At 31.6% G+C, this 22874-nt stretch overlaps 1 protein-coding gene across 5 annotated transcripts in view; it reads right to left on the bottom strand.

The window, feature by feature from the left end:
- LOC113522903 (uncharacterized) overlaps positions 1-22874 on the bottom strand; it is a 141909-nt gene that overhangs the window by 78908 nt on the left and 40127 nt on the right. The gene's annotated exons all lie outside the window — the stretch shown is intronic.

The raw sequence follows: 22874 nt of genomic DNA on the forward strand, positions 1-22874 counted from the left end.
AAAATGCAAATTAATTAGTAATTTTATTTTATGTAAAAAAGAAGATGGTAAAGCTGCTTATAGCGCATCACATTTCTGAGGACTACCTGCCTATAACCGTAGTAGAATCATGATTTATCTAAAGAAATAAAATAACTTTTGTGTAGAATTACTAAAATCTGCCCCATACTTAATAACTTCAGTGCCATAAACCATCTTTATATTATACTATATCGTAAAGCAACATCTACCTGACAAAGTGCATGCTACTCTCCGATAGAGCCGCCATTACAATTATTTAAAAGTTATCACTCCAAATTGCTTTTAATTTGATAATTAAATGTTTCAAACATTTAAAGTAAATAATACTAATCACGTTTAATTTGTTAAATGGATTTTAATTAAGTAAATAAGTCTAAGGAGTTACATTAGTAATAATTAAATTTTTTAATCTTGTGAAGTTGTGAGTTAAAGCAAAGCTAATCAGTGATAAAATACAATAACATACATACATTCATCGTAAATAGTTATAGCATATGCATAATATATTTGATGAATAAAAATTATCAATCATCGAAAATTTTAATTTATACTCTGATAATTGGTATCATATCCTAAAAAATTTTATCTAAATAATTTATCGTTTTTGTTTTTTTTTTTTTTATTTAAATGGATGATAATGGAATGGTAACCTTGCCTGCGATAACGGTACACGCTGGCGGGACACCAGTGAGGGATAGTAGGTGAGGATAAAAAAAGCAGGTCAAACCTCTGTCCGACCTGGTTGAGTATAATGTTAACAATTCGTCCCCCAATAATCGTTAGATGCCTGTAAAGCAGTTGTGTTTGTATCATGGCTGTGTTTCAGTTTAAATAATGGGATATGGCAGTGAATTTACTGAGTACAGAGGAACAACACCTTAGTCCTCAGGAATGGCAACGCATGGGGGATATCATGGGCGGAACAGTATACTCTGTTATGTCCATGGTACTGCTCTTGTCTATAGGCAACGGTTACCACTTTCCATCAGGTGGACCGTCAGATTGTTTGTTATTCTATGTTAAAAAAACCTATGTTTATGCAAATAAATGACTGACTTGACTAGCCAAAAATATATTAAAATGAGCCCATTCCAAGATCTAGGGCTGTATCAGCTCTTATTATCAAATAGTTGGGCACAACAAACCGTACTATATCCGTATATTTGCGTCCAGACAGTTTTTGTCGGCCTCGAGACGTCAGTGATCATAAATCAGAGTACCTATTCACTAGTGTAGGAAGTGACAACGGTTTGCGTACGCGCAAGATATAGTTTACTACATTGTATTTACATATATAACAAGCATCATGATTTGTAAATTTTATAATATTACTAGCTGACTCCACAAACGTTGTTTTACCATATACATTATTTCTAGAACTATACATGGAAATTTATCGTACTACAATTATTGTATTCGATTGTCGTCTTGCAACCTTATTGAGGCATATAAAAATCGTGATTAAAAAACAGGGCTTGATCGTAAAAGCGTGAAAATTTGAATTTGTATGTATTTTTCAATGCTAAATCATAATAAATAAAAATAAAAAAAATTGTCAAAAAAATTAAAGAAAATAGTTAGGGGTCACCTTTATCATTGAGGGGTATGAAAAATAAATGTTGGCCGATTCTCAGACCTACCCGATATGCACACAAAATTTCATAAAAATTGGTAAAGCCGTTTTGGAGGAGTTTGGTAACAAACACCGTGACACGAGAATTTTATATATTAGATTAGAGATTATATAGTATTTTCTTCACTATCTTGTGTGCGTAAATTTCATATATAGAAAAACTAATAAAAATGACCATATCTAGATGGTGTCTCAAGATAAAACATACACCAACTAGTGGGGTTAATCTTGGAATAAATTCCAGTAGATCTATATCAGAATTGTAACTTTTTACACTCTCAAATTGCAATACTAGCGACCTAATGGTTCCATACTCTTCTCATAGATGCATATTAATGCAAATTGCTAATACAAACTATTGTAAACCGACCCCAATTTTAACTTAATTCCTTATTGTTATTTCATGAGTGCAGTAAAAAATTGTCAATGACATTAGATTAGATAGACATCGATGTTAAATTCAAGAGTAGGCTTGCAGTTTTTTATAAAGCTTTCTGGAATACAACCGGGAAAATTGCATCCAACTTGGTACAGTAGATTTTGCGTGATGCCAGAGCAAACGTATAGGCGGACAAAATTTCTAAAAATGTCATAATATCCTTATGACATCTAATAATTAATAAAACACATAATAATTGTTCTTAAATATCTCCCATATACATAAATGATACAGTTACAATTTCATTATATTAGTAATATATGTAATATTTGTTTATCCGGGGAACATAGTTTTGCTCTTACCGCCAACTACCGGGTCCTTTTTTGTCAGGATACAAAACTATTCTTTTTTTTGGGTTTTTTTTTATAATACCTAGTGGTAAAGATACATAACGCAAAGGTCATTAGTTCAAACTTGACACCATAAATCTTGAATACCGTTAACAAACCAAATCAAACTGAGTGGCGAAGGTAAATTCTAATTTTACTAAGGCTCTCACCAAAATTTCTTTTCAAACACACGTAATTCCAGATACTTACATAGTAAATATATTAAGGCGAAATATAAAGCTTTCGGTTTACACTCAAACGAGTGTATTGTAAAATAAAATACAATGTATTATATATATATATATATATATATATATATATATATATATATATATATATATATATATATATATATATATATATATATATTACGATTGACAACCCTGAGGCACCTGAGGTAAACACCTCTCTCTCTCATGAACGCTAGTGATGCGTGCGGTCAGAGAAAAATACCTTTTAATTATCAGCATTAGATCATAATTTTAAAATAAAAAAAAAAATACATTAATTTTTTATTAACCATAATTATAATTATTACGTGACTTTGTTACATCATTGACTTTTATGATGTTTCTCTAAGCACAGCTCTCTCTATTGGGTGTTAAACTCAAATTAGGGGGAAGGGATTGTTACTAACAATGCGGAGTAATAGTGTCATCGCTTGCAATATATTCTGACAGGTCGACCTCCACGTGGAAACCATCCTGCTGAATTCCAAGTGGGCTAAACTGACTTTTCATTCTCACCTATCTCACAGCCTTCACTGGTGCCCCGCCAGCGTATACCGTAAGCGCAAGTGAGGTTTATATTTCATTATCATCCATTAAAAAAAAAAAAAACTCAAATTAACGGGGAATAGCGGGACACACTGGCAATATATCCTGAATGAATTGGAATTCATCACACGGCCAGTTATTCTGTAAATTCAAACTCCAATTTCATTAGCGGATCCGCGAGCGATTTGCATTTAGTATTCTATAAACAAGTACCTAAGGTCGATGACAGCAGCATTTCATTAAAATGGCGGTGTAGTGACCTGGGGTAAACGTGCTACTATCCTTAGGAACTCACTTTAGTTTTAAAAAATCATTTTACCTCACTCGTCATTCCTAAAACTTCCTGAGGACCTCTCTGGATTCTGGGATGCCATTTCTTTAACTTATTTCTTAACCTAACATTTTAAATTAATAATTACTATTTTATAGACCATCATAGACTAAACTTATGATAATTTTGAATTAAACCTATTAGGCATGTTTAATATAGATACTGATTCGATATCTATATATTGAGTTCTTCTGGACATGAATGGCGGGAAAAAGGTCATCGTCCATTTTGATATCGCTCATATCGTTCCATATCCCAACCGTGAAGCAGTTGTGTTTGCATTGCTGTGTTTCGGTTTGAAGGGTGGGATATGGCAGAGAATTAACAAGGTACAGAGGAATAATATTTTACCTGAGTCCTCAGGAATGGCAACGCATGGGGGGTATCATGGGCGAAACAGTATACTCTGTTATGTCTATGGTACTGCTTATGTCTATAGGCGACGGTTACCACTTTCCATCAGGTGGACCGTCAGTTTGTTTGCCATTCTAAGTTGTATAAAAAAAAATATATCGGTAGGGTATCTATTTTCGAATATGTTAAAAATCTGTTATCAAATATTATTTTTTGCATAACAGACTATATAACATATCGTTATTGGATCAGTATATAGGTATCGTAACTAAAATATACAGATATTACTATATATTATTCACTAAAAGCTATTAGAAATTTAGTCTATATTGGTTCATAGACTTAACCCTTTGAGTGCCGACGAGCGCCATCGCGCTCGTGCGCATTGCAACTAAAAGTGCCACGAGCGTCATAGCGCTCGTGAAATCAGTCGCTGTTTAGATTGCTGTAAAAAAATATATTAAAATTGGATAATTTTTGGAGGAGATGCAGTTTTTTTAGAGACAAGGGTAAATGACATCAATACGACAAAGATTTCTTTGGCATTTTTAATTAGATATGAGTAAAAAATCAATGGCACTAAAAGGGTTAAGTTATTACTGTAATATTAAACTGAAATTCAAATTTTAAATAGTACCACTGAGTCGATCCCAAATATGAAAATAGCATAGCAAGTTGCGTAAAAAATGAATTTTAAACAATTACAATACATTCTTAAACTAAGATTAGCGATTGTTGTTTGGAAAGGGTTAAAAAGAGGCCCATGCTTTTCGATTAAGTTCCATCTGTGATGCTGTGCTTTCTTTGATATTCAGTCGGAATCTTAAGTTCTTTTAAGCTTATTTTAGTTTCACTGACTTCCTGCAACAGACATAAAGTCGTTGCACCAGCTAAAGCTCTCCTGTCGGTGAATAACCAAATTAAAAAAAAAAACCTAAAAAAGCTTACTAATGTAATAAGCTCAGTAATAGGATTCATCCGGTTTAGGGGTTAACGTTCGACAGGTGGCGCATGGCGCCCGCGCAGCCGACCGAGAGGCGGGAATTGCGCATGCGTGGACATTAGACATGAATTTTTTATAGCACCATTACAATAACTACTTCCTAGTTGCACTTATGTCCGTATGCCGTAATGTTCTCACGATTTTATAAATCGTTCGAGTTGCAACAATTATGTCAGCTAAGTGTACAGTACACATTTTTAATATAGGGTCTAATAATCTTGTCTTTATTCATATATATATATATATATATATATATATATATATATATATATATATATATATATATATATATATATATATATATAAATGGATTTTGTAGGAGAAAATTTAAGGAACATAAATGGATTATTTACTTCTTTATTTATTTATTACGTCCACTGGGTGAACCTTACAGTCTTCCAAAACGTTCACCCAGGAAATCATGAGTACAATTACATATAAAAAGGAATATTACACAAAAATAATATAAAAAGATTTAACTCAAACAAAAACATCTGAACACAAATACTCTGTGGTCACTCGACGAAATTCTAGCAAGTTGAAGGCAAATACATGGATGTATTTGCCTCCAACAAATTATGTATGAGAAAGGTTCGGCATGAACTATATAATGATTAATGACGTTATTAAAACAAAACTAATTTGAAAGTTGTGCATCGATGTTGTAACATAGTGTTATATTACGCTGTAAGATAAGGTTTGCGTAACGTCAACTGCCGCACGATGAGTCAGAACCCAATTGAAACGTGCAATGGAAAGTGGGGTCGCAGGTTCAATCCTACACAATCTAGTTTCGTGTTACGCAAAATTAGATTAGCAAACATTTGTTTAATAATTATTAATTAATTACAGGCACAAAACAGTTTTACAATATGAACAATTAAAGATTACGTTTTATAAACAAAATCGAATACAATTGTTACAAAATCAGTTTTTTTTTTTATTTAAAAACTAAACCACTGAACTGAAACCAAACTTTTTGATAAAATGTCTATGGAAATTTCTAAATTTCCATTTAGATAAAAAAAAATCTAAAACAGTTTAGAATTGACGAAGTTATGAGGTTGGGAGGAAGGGATTGTTAGTAATAGAGACTGAGAATCCCATTGCTAGCAATATACTCAACCAGGTCGATCTCCTCGCGGTTCCCCCTGGAAACTATCATGGTTAATTCCTGATGAATTCATCATGATGGGCTAACTGGCCTGTTTTCATTCTCATCTGTCACCCTTCACTGGTGCTCCGCCAGCGTATCCCGTTAGCGCAGGCAGGGTTATCATACCATTTTCACCCTTCAAAAAAAAAGTTATGAGGTTAAAAACATAAAAAAAAATCTAACTGAGATCGTCCTTTTTTATATCAATGTATCAATGCAAGCATACAAGTTGCAATACCGGTCGTAAGTGCATACAAGAAGATCAACAATAGTATATTATGATTAAAATATCAAGATATATATATATATATATATATATATATATATATATATATATATATATATATATATTGTTATTTAATGCATAAAATATAGAATAGATATTGTTCACACTTATATAATGACGATTTAAAAATAGGTACTTGTACAAGTCTATTTAAATAAAGATGATTTAAATTTGAACTTATAAAGGTGACTAGTTAATTATGTTCGAAAATAATCTATATTTATAAAAAACATTTGTATTTCAATATGCAATCAACACACAGCCAAAACTAGTAAGTCTAGAAAGTTGAAATTTGGAGCATAGGTCTATTTCATAAAATGGAATGCTCTAAGGAGGGATTATAGAAAATTTACGCTTAAAGGATATATACGACACTCCACGCGGGGACAATAGCTAGTCTGCATATAAAAAGTATCAAAGATTTACAAAATTAAACTAAATAAAAAAAAAAATACATACATTCATATCTGTCTAACCTATCTCCTAAATAAAAACATATCAAATACTACTTGAATACATAAGTATTCAAGTAGTTAACATGAAATAAAGTAGGTATCTATAGATAGTTAATAACAATATCGTAACAATGCGGCCCACGAGGTCCGATTTCAATGCAATTTGCATTGAATCCAGTAACGTTTAAATTACTATTTCATACATTTATGTATGGAGACCATTGTCTTTTGTGTCTGACTCTGTGACCCTACTTGAAGCAAATCAAAATAAGCGAATAGTCGATAAGTAAAACAGTTCATATGTTTATACCAATTTTATAACAAAGAAATATGTATAATTTTATTTGCAGACGTCTAAACGTCCAAATTGTATATAAATGATAATAATAATGAGTTAAGGGGCCGTCTGAAAATCAGCGCTATATACTTGTAAGTACATCTCGCTGGAGGTGTGCATATATAGCAACAGCTGAGGCGGCTCCTTTTACCAGCAAAATGATTTTTTGTTGTTTTACCTGTAATTATTGTTATTATTGTTGTTGGTAATAAATAATCTATCTGTCTATCCAAATTTTATAATATATTCAACTAATTATCCAACCCGGCTTCTCACGGATAGATATAATTTTCGAAAATAATATATAGCGTAGGTCAGCCATTGATAATGTACATTTCTATAGGTGAAATAATTTTTTAAGTTGGTTAAGTAGTTTTGGAGTTTATCTGCCTATTCCTCTTTATAACAGCATTATTAGTATAGATATTAGAGACAATTAGTCGTTTGTACTTTGCCAAGTGAGCATTTGAATCCAATGCACAACTTACTTCTCAATAGTTTGTCGTCTAATGAATTCGTATAATAAACTTTTTTCATCAGTGGATATATTCAAACGGAGTTTATGGACACTTATTATTATACATGGTTTCTTTCATACATGTACTTATATTACTTGCATACACCCAATCTTGACTTGCCTACATCGCTTTGGAATTATAATTTTTGTTTGTATAAATATAATCCGTTATTGGCTGTATTTATAAGAGACTTAGCATGTAAGTTGTGTTTTTAAGAGCTGTGGATTTTTATATAAAATAAATAAATAAATAAATAAATCAACTCTGACTGTTGCCTCACCAGCGTATACCGATAACGCAGGCAGGAGTAAATTCCATTTTTATCCATTGAAAAAAAAAACAGGAGCAGAGGATACTTAAGTTGTAGTTACTTATGGAAAGCAGTTGTTTAGTCGATTACAACACCATGGTTGCCTCACTGAGAGATTGTTTCCGATCACTGAGCACCTCTCAACTGTGACTCCCTCTTTCCATACTAAATTAATAGACATATAGCATATTACCAGTATATTGCAGCTTGAATTAGAATACAAAGTATTCAGTATATAATTAAGAATATATAAATTTAAATCTATCCAGCTATTGCTGCCTGATTGAGTAACAAAGTAAAAAGCAGTAATATAGTATTATACAGTAGAAAAGAATTATAATAGTAGAAACTATATATTTTACTAAAATAACAGGTCTCTAGCAATGGGCGTGGTACTAAATTGTACTCGTACACCAGTAAATGTTAGCTACAATAATGGGAATGTATAATTGTACTGGTATAAATCAGGCTCGAAGGACCAATACATGTACATTTGCGAATGTGAGTTGAGTTTATCAGCAAAATCAGAAACACCTGAGTTCTCAGGAACGGCAACAATATCATGGGCGAAACAGTATACTCTGTTATGTCCATGGTACTACTGCTCATATCTATAGGCGACGGTTACCGCTTTCCTTCAGATGGGCCGTCAACTTGTTTGCCATTGCAATTTAGTTGCATAAAAAATTTTTGAAAATCCTATTAATTTGAACTAATAAAATCTGTTTAATTGACGATGTAATCGTGTAAAACAATAATAACAAAAAGCAAACGAAATGAGAAAGATTGAAAATATTAACATTTATTTACTTAAACAGGACAGAAATTACGACAACAGACTTGATGCAGTTGTATTAATACGAATGTTGAATATTCTAAAAACCTTAGTATTCCTTCAACGGCGCGGTCTAGAATTTGAAATTCTCGATCCGGTGGGAACCGCGAGGTCACACGTCTACCGGCGCACCTGTCCAACATGTGTTGTAAATATAACGGACCCTACTTGTATTCAGGATTCGATTCCGACGGCGCACGTGATGGGCTTTGCCCTACATGGTTATTGCACTTTATAATGTGACTAACTGACCCGACAAACAAAGGCAACCTATAGGATCCATTTTTAATCGACATCAAAAAGACGTTCTCAATTCGGTTATATGTATATTTTTTATATTACTGAGGTAATAGCTCTGTAAGTTATTAATCGTAAAGTCGATTTAGATTTTTTTATCTGAAAGGATATATTTAAGATAGATAGATTAGGAAAGGATAGATTAGTCATATAGAAATTTTATTAAAATGTGGTTCATTAGTGTTATTTTTACATTAAAATAACTGGTTATAAAATGAAATCGATTATCTCTTATTGGAAAAAAAACTATTCTCTCTCAAGTCGAAGCAAATTACACACACACATTAAAAAATTTCAATAAAATCGTTGGAGCAGTTTCGAATATTAGTTTAAACGAATATCGTGATACGGGATTTTTACGTATTAATACATAGAATCTTATGGCGATACAAGACCTGCAACGCGACAAATCTCTTTGTACAAGTCGTGTGTTTACACAATGTGATGTAACATGCAATTTAAGGGGTTTTATTCCAAATGGCTGGCTCAAACTTAAGCAGAGTATTGTTTGTTGTAAACGTTAAACCGTGGGAATATTGAGCAAACATAATTTACGTGGGAAGATTTTGGGAAAATTTGTCCACAGACAAAATATCTCGCGTTGTTACTGGCAATTAGAAATATAGTCTCAAATATAGATTATTTTTTTAAAAGACTTCAAAAAGGAGGATGTGTTTACGTTTGTTACCTCATAACTCTGTTAATTATAAACCGATTTGGAAAATTATTTTTTTAAAACTGAAATAAAACCTATGGTTACACATTGGCCCCATAGATATTTTATCAAAATCAGTTCAGTAGTTTAGTTTTTAAATAAAATCAACTGGTTTAGTGAACAATTGAAGTTTTTTTTTTTATGGGACACAATCATATTTTTTGTATGTCTTTAATTTTGATTATATTTTTTGTATGTCTATTTGTAAGATATTATAGATAATATAATAACCTATTATATTTCGAAACATCTTTGTCAATTTTACAACGATTTGGAATTAAAAATACAACAATGGCAGTGAAATTATAGGGTACGGAGGCTAATACTATTGTTCTAGGGAATGGTAACAGATGAGACAAAATACACTCTGATGCCCATGCAGCGCATCACAGCATATTTTATTGTTCATGGTACCGTTTATGACTTACTATAGATTATGACTTACCATCATACTATTTTAGTTCGTTTCGTTCGCCATTCTCAAAAAATATTGATATTTATTTTTTAATTCTATATTATTAGTTTTATTATTATTTGGGAAAAGAAGTTAGATATTTTAATCGCATGATAATCTAAAACTAATAATATTATTATACTATAATAATAAAAGATTTATAGCACAATAAATATACAGTCATGGGCTTACAGAAATTTCAAAGTGAATTATATGTGTCTAAAATGTAGCATTATGCCCAGCACATTAATGTCTAAACTAGGCCCAGCTTGTATCTTCGACACCAATGCCAAAACTAATTTCGTCGTAATGCTGTTTAATTTTTACAGAACAAAATCTTAAATCTAATGAAACTAATCATTGTAAATAATATCAACGGTTCACACGCAGTCGTTTGTAGACCTTGTTCGTTAGAATAATGTTATGTAGGTAGTTAGTTTATTGACCTTTACCGTCATAATGCGATGGCGCCGCGCCGCCATGGCGATTCCATAAAAATTGTAAAACTAGTTCTGTTCAATCCACAATTTCATATTGACAAATATGATATTTCATAATCACAAATATGAATTCAAATAGATGTCGCAACTGCACTTTGCAGGTTAATTTGTGGTCCTAAATTAACCTCAATAAAGCCTAATTAATTCCGGCATAATTTCGATTTTAAACTCTTAGGAATAATATCGAATTACATATTTATGAGTTCAATACTTTAGGCCGGGGGGAAAGGGATTCTTAGTAATGGAAACTAAAATCCCATTGCTAGCAATATACGTAACCAGGTCGACCTCCACGCGGTTCCACCTGACAACTATCACGATTAATTCCTGATGAATTCATCATGATAGGCTAACTGGCCTGTTTTCATTCTCATCGATCACTCTTCACTGGTGCTCCGCCAGCGTAACCCGTTAGCGCAGGCGGAGTTACCAATCCATTCTCATCCAACAAAAAAAAATTGTTTAGGCCGGGGGGAAAGGGATTGTTAGTAACGGGGTCTAACTGATCTATTGCTAGCAATACACCCTATCAGGTCGACATCCACGCGGTTCTCCCTGGAAACCATCGTGGTTAATTCTAGTGGAATTCGTCACGGTGAGCTAACTGACCCGCTTTCATCGTCACCTATCATCCCCCAGTGGTGTTTCGCCAGCGTATACCGTTAGCGCAGGCGGGGTTACTATTCCATTATAACCAATTAAAAAAAAATACTTTGACCGTATTTATATTTCTGTTAAAAAGACTAAAAGGAATGTTTTATTATTAAATTATACATATATTGTTTATAAAATATTGTGAAATAAAGTAAACAAATAAGTTAAAAAAATTGACAATAATAAATTTGTATTTTAGAAAGAGTACGTGCGTTTCACTCAGCTTTACCCACGTGTATCAGTTTATAAATGGTCTTATGTGTGAAATAAATAATATAAATAATATAGAAAGTAAATAAATAAAATAATAAGTGACTCTTAAACAATTGAACAATAAACTAATCAGGTGTTTATAAGTGATATAGTAACATAAGTATGTTCTGTGATCTACATATTTCTATAATCTAAGTAGATCTAAACATCTTTACTTTATAAGAATCAATTGTCGAATAAGCGCATCATTTCAGAACGACTATTTGCATAATTCTTTTTTTTAAGTTTTTTTTTTTTGTTGTATAATTGTTGTGTAATTGTTTGAACAAGATTTGTATAAAAGAAAATATTAGAAAAATCGTATGAAAAAGTGAAAGATTGGTTAAAAAATCATGGGCGAAACAGTATACTCTGTTATGTCCATGGTACTGCTCATGTCTATAGGCCACGGTTACCACTTTCAATCAGGTGGGCCGTCAGCTTGTTTGCCATTCTATAATAAAAAAAAAAATCTGCATATAAAAATGAGGGTAATACTGTAAAAATAAAATTTAGTCTTATTTTCTTCAATAATATACCCGTGCGAAGCCGGGACGGTTAAGCTAATCTACAACATTAGTAGCAAATAAATAATTTCATTCCCTATAACAATCACAATGTTTTATAATATAATTGTTTAATAAGTAGATATTGTGTCAATAATTTTACAATATCTTCATTAATTTTTAACCAATTGTGTTGTGTAAAATGCGTTGCAATATTTCAAATCAGTAATTGGAATGCTGTCCATTGATACGCTATTTGAACGATTTAATTAGTTCATTGAATGCAGTTGATAAATTACTTTGCAATTGCTACTTGGGCTGTGATGTTATTTTCAACATTGTACTTTATTGAATGCAAATAAAATTTCAATTTCAATGTGTTGTAAACTAGAACAAACGGAGTATTGATAGTATATCAGTACTACTAGATATATATCTGATTTTACGATGAAAGCATAGAAATTTATTCTTAACGTGAAAGAATATTTAACAGGTTACATTTTTTTATAATAGGTACTTATAGTGTTCGATCAAGCTGTCCTTCCAGGCAAAAATTTATTCACAAAAATGGACACAATGGGCAGTAATAACATCCTATAGGGTAATTTTCACCCTATTTCACAGAAAAAGAAGTTTTAAAAAACGAATACTGAAGATTTCCCGCCGACTTTTTTTTTTTAAAGTCTACAACACTTGCAGCTTGATAAACGAGGCTATAAAAAATTCCAACATATAGAAATATGCACCATAAATAACTGGATTTGGAAGTTTATAATCGTGTTCTAGTGATTTTATTAGTTAAGCTTCCGGCAGTTCGAATTAGTTTTACTATATTAAAAATATTGCTTTTGTTTATTATTATTAATATTTATACTTATACTAAAAATGTATATTTTAATATTAATGTAATCATGAACTAATTCTTTAATATTAAAATATACATTTTTTTTTTAATTTAAAACACATAAGTAGGCTAAAAGTTAGTATCATCACCATCACAATATCAGTTTGATGGAGAAATGATGTAATCATAATATCAGTGCGTCAAATAATCGGTTTATGAAATAGCTTGCATTGATTATTTTTTTATCTTGTTACGGATATCCGTGGTAGTTTATGCGTGATTGATTACACCATTTAACTTTAAAATACTTTTCATCGATGATGTAAGATAATTAACCACTCACAAGGCAATTAAGGTGATTAAATTTCATCTACTTATTGGTGCCCTAAAACTTAATTAATTGGTACCAAAACACCGACTCAAATAACGTGAAATCTTTTAATTAATAATATATATTGTATAATCATTGTCATAATTTTAGCTATTCATTATCTAATGGTAAATATACGCCTATCATAAGAAACAGTCCTGATGGAAGACTGTTTTTTGTTATTTATTAACGCTTTGGCAGGAAGCCATCTGCCATAAAAGTTTTAAAGCAGAAAATATTTAAAAAATAAAGGTTAAGTAAAGAATTACAACATACGTAGTGACAGAAGTAAGTATTACATTAGGAGCGGAGTTCAAATACTTTTTTTAGACTTTAATTCCTGTTAATTATTAACACGTGTCTTGAATTAATTATTAAATTAAACAACACAAATGCAACTTAAGTTAAAACGATATATTTCATTTTAAAATCTTATTATTTTAACTTAAATAGCTTAATGTTTAAGCGTTCTCTACGTTAAAATGTTTAAATTTAGGACTACAAATTCAAGTAAAAAGAACATATTATTATAGTCTATTTAAAACGTGTGGTCCTGAGCCACCTGCATCCGCTGATTCTTCGCAACATATTAGGGAAGGTAGACAAGTATAAACACATCTATTAAAAACAAAAAAATTAGATTGTATGTAATAGATATTTTTTTTTTTTTGTTTTTATGTCTCGAAAATCAGTGTCTTAATTGTCAATTTGACAGGCCATCTTTTTGACTCAAATATGAATCCTAGGATGAGTAACCCAAATATTTCTTTCTTCATACGATCTTTTACTTTGAAAATCGGACCATCTAGTATTTATTTTTACGCTCTACCTGTAAATTTTTCAATGTTAAGTAATAACACCATTACATATACATTTCTTGCTATAAAAAGAAAATAGAACAATATAATACAACAGAAAGCAATAATCAACACGGCATTAAAAGTAGGCATTACAATTCTTACATCAGACTAGAGTTATTAAAGTTTCAACACTTAATTCTATTTTAATTCGAGCAAAAAACCATTAAAAAGGAAAAAATATTACGTAACATCCGTTAACCCATATCTAATTCTATTTTTTACAGGTTTTTTTAAACTTCCTTATGGAGTTGGCGAGAGATTTTATGGTTTCCCCCAATAATTAACATATGGTAGCTATTCCTTTTTTTGGGGAGAATTTGGTATACATTTCCTTTTCATCTTGGTGTACCAATTTACAACTATCATGATACATAAGACTTCAAATGCCTTAAGTTCAAATTTAACAAAAATGTCGGAGGTAACCGATAGGCAGAACTGTAGGTATGGGTAATATCGGAGCCTAATAAGATGATGTTTATCGATTAGGACTCTTGATAATACAACAAATGCATATTTTTTAATTTAATCGTGCGATATGAAATAGATATTAAGTCAGTTCTTTGTATTTAAAATAAGGGCCTCTTTATTCCAACGAGACTATACAGAAAACCTGTTTTATATAACGTGAATTAGATAGGTACCAATTAGAAAATAATCGAGTCACAGTAAAATTAAATTGTATTAATTAAAGTTCGATTCGATTCGGTAGAACACGAATAATTATTTTTATGTTTACAAACCAACTTTATTTTTCATCTGTAGGTATCTAATTTTAGTTGAGTTAAATAAACGTTAATAAATTTCTAAGTGGTAAACTTAGAAATTTATTCACATTTATATATTACTTAGCTAAAATTAGACCAGTTTATTGATCGCTGCTTTTTGTTACAACTATCTCTCTTTCCTTTTATTAGTATAAGACATTTATATCATAGACGTTATTATATTTTATTTATAGATTCAACCAATTAATTCACAACAGAATATTTATGAATGGAAAAAAGTAAAGAAAAATTGAAAAAATATGTGTAATCATTTTTCTTTTATCTTTAAGAATTAATAAAAAACAACACATTTTAATAGTGTTACGTTGTTAAATTATTTAAATATTAGGCTGCATTATTGGTCATCTTTTCCATTGTGAATAAATATTTATTTATTTATTTATTAAACTTTAATATAACTAGAAAGTGTAAATGGCGACCTTAATAACATTTGGATTTTATCTACCAGTAGGCCGCAGATAGGAATAACAGAAAATATATTTTTTTTTTTTTATACAACTTAGAATGGCAAACAAGCTGACGGCCCGCCTGATGGAAAGTGGTAACCGTCGCCTATAGACATGAGCAGTACCATGGACATAACAAAGTATACTGTTTCGCCCATGATGCCCCTTATGCGTTGCCATTCCTGAGGACTCAGGTGTTATTCTTCTGTACCCTGTAAATTCACGCCATATCCCACCCTTCAAACTGAAACACAGCCATGAAAACACAATTGCTTCACGGTTGAAACACGAATGGGACAGAGGTACCCAAGCAAACGACTTTTGTACAAAGTCTCCCTCTGGTAAAATTGACGGTGCAACGTAATGAACAATATTAAATTAAAACAATAAATAAAAAATAACATACATTAATTATACTATAATACTCATATTACTTACCTACAATATACATATATATTTTACACTATACATACATACATATATTCATGGAAATATGCATAGTTTTAAATAGAATACTTGTTTTAATTCAACTTTCTAGTTCTATATTTACACATAAGTAAATTTAGTTATCTTAATTATATTATTAGTTATTATATTTTATAACAGAAATAGATGTTTTTAAATAACACTTAAATATTTACTAAATGTAAATCTATTTACTATTTACGTTAATGAAATAGTTCATTACAAAATCAACTAATAACTAAATGCGAAATCGATCGAATCGATTAAAAATTATTAATCGACAATAAATAATCCAAAGCATTTTGTCGTGTAACTTAATCCATCACTTTTTTTACAGATTAAGTATATTTTTTATAAATACCGTACATAGATATTTTCAATCTCTAGATCACGTTGCGTGCAGCAGCTCTAACTATTTGGCGGTTACCGCTCGGTGAGCCAGACCGCTATGCGGTCATGCTCCGGAGACGGTATACCGTTTGCGGTAAAATTGTTAACAGCAACAAGTTAGCGTTTATAAACATGTGCTAAACTATTCATTAATATCATCAGTGACATAAATCAGTTAGATCTAACAAGAAAACTGAAATTTAAATGTTAGGTTCGAAATTCTACTCGTAACCTGTGAATGTACATTGATATATGTAAGGCAACAGATGATAATTTAAAAAAAAAAAAACCGTATTTATATTATCAAAATCTGATAAATCGATTTACAAACAAAAAAGTGTAAAAGATCGATATTAATCCAAGAAGTTAGAAGTATGTCGTAAGTTTGTTCTTTGCTCTACATTTCCATAGATTAATCTTAATAACATCTAAGTCCATAAAGATATTAAAAGCCAGTTATCTCAATATTAGGTTTTTTTTCAATACATCGAAGTCGCCTATAGGCAGCAAAACTAGACACTAAAAAACGTAGTGCTGAATAAAACGATAACTTTTAAAAATACAGAGTCGGATTCAATGTAGGAAGACTTCGTACAAAAGTCAATTGCTTGGGTACCTCTGTCCCATTCGTGTTTCAACTGTGAAGCAGTTGTGTTTGCATGGCTGTGTTTCGGTTTGAAGGATGGGATATGGCGTGAATTTACAGGGTACAGAAGAATAACACCTGAGTCCTCAGGAATGGCAACGCATGAGGGGTATTATGGGCGAAACGGTATACTCTGTTATGTCCATGGTACTGCTAACGTCTATAGGCGACGGTTACCACTTTCCATCAGGTGGGCCGTCATCTTGTTTGCCATTCTAAGTTGTATAAAAAAAAATCCACAATGTCTGTCAGATATTCATCGTCGATTGCTGAACATAATGTTCTTCCACATATACTTTCTTACATAAAAAAATTGTAGGAATGGAAAACCTATGAGGGACATTTTACGTTCAATAGACAATATCAGAAGGTTAAATAGCTGAAATGATATGTTATTCGCATATGGAAACCTACAATGGTATTCGCAATACATCTATTTAAAATTTATTAGAGGTCATTTTTATTATATCGTACATACCATAGATATGAACTTCCACGTATATACACTACACACGGCCGTGATCACGTGAAACGAGTTATATGGAATTGCATTCACCTTGATCGAGCAATAAACCAATCGCTATTGCCGAGAATGTTTTGCGTCGAACTATTTAATTGTGTCGATTTGCTTGTGCTTGATTTAATTCGTCAACGTGTAAGATGTACGTGATACGTTATGTAACAGGCGAGACATTTATTATATTAGTGCCTGACACACCATGTCAGTTCCAGTCTGGCACTTTTTTAGGATTGCGTGTAAAATAAGAAACGGAGAGTTAAGTTGGTCATCCTAGAATGGCTTATCACTAAATTTTTTGTAAGCAACTGACTTTTAATGTACATTGGAAAAAACATAAGTAAATAAAATATCTAACGTGTGTGTCATCTTTACAACAATGATACCCATGTCGTTCCAAAAAGGAAAAAATACCTTTATAAATTTGAATAGAAATGCACGTAATACATGCATTTCTATTCAAATTCAATTCGTTCCTTACGACAATACGAGATAAAAATAACTTTCTATCTGTCTATATACATACATATATAGTGATCTAAACACAAATTTGAAAGATTTTGAGGTTTGAGTTGGAATTATAAAATCTTAAGATCCCCGGTTCAAGTTTCTGTAGTTTTAGACACTACCATCAGACTACAGTCAGATCAGAAGAGTCAGAATTTTAAATGTAAAAAATTTTCAATAACCTATGTGACGCAGTGGTAGCCACTTATATTAACCAATTTAGGAAACGAACTTTTCCGAAATAACACGGGTGTGAGTGTTCTGAATTGTGCCCTCAGATACTCTTTACCTTCCCAAAGCCATTTATGCCATAGACAAAAGCATTAGGATTTTCTCTCTACAACTTATACACATTATCTTAGGCAAATTACCAAGCATTTTTCACTAAGAAGAACTGGCAACAAATTTAAATATTACTATTTTAAAACAATGTACCATGATATTCATTTATTATGGTTGTATGCCTAACATATTGAATATAGTACCTAAGTAATTAGATTATATAAATATCATCGAAGTAGGTATATTTAAAATAATCTGCATCATGAGCTAAAGCCACACACGTGCCTAATTTTATAAGTAATCGTTTAGAGAGTTAACTTTTCTCAAGAAGGGTTTTCTAATGAAAGTTTTTTATGGAAAGATTAAAAATATTCTTCGAAATTAATGGAACGAAAGACATTCGAATAAAGTAATTAAACACATTATAACTGTAATGACGTCATATATTACATATTGTGAGAACAATAAGTGTTATTTTCTATTAAAAAACTGCAAGTAAAATACGTGAATGATGGAATATAGGTATCGTGCTTCAATTTAATAAATCTAAATATGGCCACGCGCTGTCAGCGTGAACTTTCCCTTGATTGTGTTAACACAGCCATGCATGAAATGAATTTTGAAAAGGAAGAAAACATGAGATGCACCTATGAATAGCAACTATTGACAATAAAATAATAATTACCGTAACGTAAGATTCAAATGAGTACATAAATTAAGTAGGTAGGTAAGTTACACCACAGATAAAAAAGCAAGGTGCATGGAACTCTACACTGCGGCAAAAAAGGCGGGTTGATTTGAAAATCGAACGCGACCAATGGACGATGACGATTGCAGCTGCGTTCAGGAATCCGTTGAGAAATCGCCGTGGCTTGAATAATTTATCCATAATTTCAATAGGCGTCCACGTCAAGTGCGTTTAAGTTATTGTAGATAGGTTCACTGAGCAGTACAATAATTATGTTGGGGAATATTAAGTCCTACCGCTCTACGTACTGTTGCCTACGACAGCCTGATTGAATAACAACTAACTTTAAAAACAATTTACATTTGTAAAACCACCAATTAATATAAACAGTATTATTATAGCATCTTAAAATGAAGTTATAAATAGAACTAGGTGCCTAGACACAATACAGCCTCTTAATTAAAATCCATGTGGGTGGATTAAATTAGTTTATTATTCAAAGCCCTTGCAGAATAGATTATTATAAATACTAATCACATAACACGAAACTTCTACTGTATCCAATTATATCGAAATCAAGTAATATGTAGTTTGGCTATACGCAGACAAAATTCATTTAGAGATAGATGTACTTAATACATACCTCTCTACGAGTATATACCAGAAAGAAGATTTTATATTTTTTTATAATGATAAAATATTAATGATATATAAATATGAATAGATGAAATATTTTTTTATGAAACAAGCTGACGACCCGCCTGATGGAAAATGTTAACCGTCGCGTATAGACATGAACAGTTCACAGTGATACCAATTATATAGTCCTTGTGTGTTGCTATTTCAGAGGGCATTGGTGTTACCTTTTAAACTGAATCTCTGATCTGTGAAATCGAAACATGCAATGAAGACATGCAATCACAGATAATTTACGATAACACTAGAGATGAGACTATAGTATCCATCACATACCAAGAATAGACATAATTATATAATATCTCCCGCTGTTATTATCCCCAAAATTAAATTTCTCGTCTTCGATAAGACCGTTCGCCAGGACGACTGGAATGATAACTACCCAACTTACCCTATGTCTTTTTTCTCATTGCCCTCTGTCCAAAAGTTTTCTAGAAGAGATTATTTAGCGATAAAGCTGCTTTTATATACTTCTCATTAAAAGTAATTATTATTTTTATAAATAACATAATAAAGTGTAAATAAATATATGATTTTGGTGGATGTAACCCCGCATGATTCAGTCACTTCTTCTCGTTTTTTTTTCTATTATTGTATACATCCTATTTTTTTAAATCGTACGAACAAATATAGCTGTTTGAGTTATGACGTAAACACTTGGACAGCCTTTAACAATCATGTAATGAAGGCAAGGCGCAGGATATCAAACCGGTCTGCGCTATCGAGATAATGCCGATTGTACTAAAGTACGCGAGGAATTCGAACCGAGTCTCATTCTACAGTCAGCTACTTCTGTTAGATGAAGACTTTATTTTGAGCCTTATTGTAAGGTAATAAAAATATGAGGATTGACACAAATAACATACTTTACTAGAGGGAGACTTTGTACAAAAGTCAATTGCTTGGGTACCTCTGTCCCATTCGTGTTTCAACCGTGAAGCAGTTGTGTTTGCATGGCTGTGTTTTGGATTGAAGGATGGGATATGGCGTGAAATTACAGGGTACAGAGGAATAACATCTGAATCCTCAGGAATGGCAACGCATGGGGGGTATCATAGGCGAAACAGTATACTCTGTTATGTCCATGGTACTGCTCATGTCTATAGGCGACGATTACCACTTTCCATCACTTAGACCGTCAGCTAGTTTGCCATTCTAAGTTGTATAAAAAAAATACTACAATACTAGACCATAGATAAAAATGGCTACTTTTAATTTTTATTCATGAGTATGTCAAAGAAAATAAGACTTATTATTATTACCATACTTTTTTCAATTGTATTAGCTAGTGCCACTAACCATAACTAATTGAAAGCCATGACCACATTATCCAAAGACATTATGGGCAATGCCATTCTCAGTAAAAGTTAATAAATCCGTATAAGTACTTGAAATATACATAATTATGCATAAAAGTACTTGTATATGCATTATGGAAATAAGTATGTATAATTTTATAATCTGCACCAGAGTAAAAGCATTTTATTAGTTTCAAGAATTGAAGAGAAAAATTATAATTTTTTTAATTTGAATCTTATATTGAATATTTTTTTCGACTATATGGAAATTCTATTTATTTCTATTTTTAAAACAATATATCATGGGCTTGTTACATTCACGAATTATACAGACCAAATTCTGTAGCATTAGAAATTATGTTTAAAACCGCTTGACATTGTAAAAAAAAATTATACATTATATAAGTTTTAAAAAATAACAACACGAATAAATTCAAAATACCTACTTTGTTTCAAATTTTAATAGTGTTAAAAATTATCTCAGCGTACATCCTCATAAAAAGTTGTTTACTTACTTCGTTTTTATTATCCTTTTATGTATAAAATCAAGCAATACATACAATACACCCCCATATATTCTGCATCGCGTAACGGAAGTGATTAAACGGAGAAAGCGACCGTACTTCTGTGCAATAAAAAATATGCAGTCGCATTTTAACACTTTTATTATTATATAATCACTCGTAATACGTATACATAAAGTTTTAAAATGCGGAAATTATACGCTGTATTACTTAATGTCAACTACTCAACAATGCATTACAAAGTGTGCGTAAAATGGGAAAAGACAAAAGAATTTACTTCTACTTAATCACATGCAAACTTGGCATATAAATAACGTTTTGTATATATTTTACATATGATTATAGAAGACACAGGATACAAAATCCGTATGTATTTCAGTATACCGATGTAACGTACACAGAGATCATGGTACATATAGGTACAGACTACATAATATTAACTAGTAACATAATGTAAGGTATGTAAACTTTTTTAAATGTTTTGCTTAGAATTTCTATAGAAGTTTTTTGTAAAAAAAAAACCTACATCGCAAATTCTTACAAATATAACTTTTTTTAATGATAATTGAATGGAGACCTCCAGTCTATTAATGGTGCACGTAGTGCCATTAATATACTGGAGAAATACCAGAAAAGGATGATAGGTAAGGATGACATTAGAATGTTTAATCAGTATACGCTGGCGGGATACCAATGAGGGATAAAAGCAGGTTAGTTGACCTATCGTAACGAATTAAATAGTAAACCACGATGGATTCCGGGCGAAACCGCGCGGAAGTGATCTAATAAGGTATATTACTAGCATCGGAGATGTTGTATCCCATTAGTCACTTTGCTTCCTCTTCCTGGATCCCTTCTCCCCATCTCTCCCGGTTTGTCAAACAAAGGCATACTAACATTTGCATACCGGTAGGTAGTACGTACACAATGTAACTGACAATGTCGTGCAAGGGCCTCCAGTGCAAATGAAGTCATCTTTCAATCTTGATTGTCATCACGTTGTCAAATGGCAACTTCCGCGGTGTAGTGAATGCGATCCCTTTTTATTTATAGAAGGAAACCGCACGGATTCCCGCCGTTATTCTCGTTATTCTCGCTCCCGTAAATTTTAGGGAAATATATATTCGCGGGCAACTACTTCAAACATGGAACGCTTGAAATTCGAGCTATCTAATTCTGCTTGTTTTAGCTGTCAATAAATAATTGAACTTCTTTATTTATTAATATATATTAACTTTTCGCCCGCTACTTCGTACGTGTTTCAGAAGTATATTGACTAGCAAGAAACATGTGACTCCTTTATGAGCACTAAACAGAAGATTTAAGTTTTAGGAATTTAAATGTGTCGTCCGTCGTTCACTGTGTAAACATCTGTAATCTGTTTGTCCCAAATTT

The sequence above is a fragment of the Galleria mellonella genome, unplaced genomic scaffold (genome assembly GCF_026898425.1).
Source record: "Galleria mellonella isolate WM207_F2 unplaced genomic scaffold, CSIRO_AGI_GalMel_v1 utg515, whole genome shotgun sequence".
In the NCBI taxonomy this organism is placed as follows: domain Eukaryota; kingdom Metazoa; phylum Arthropoda; class Insecta; order Lepidoptera; family Pyralidae; genus Galleria; species Galleria mellonella.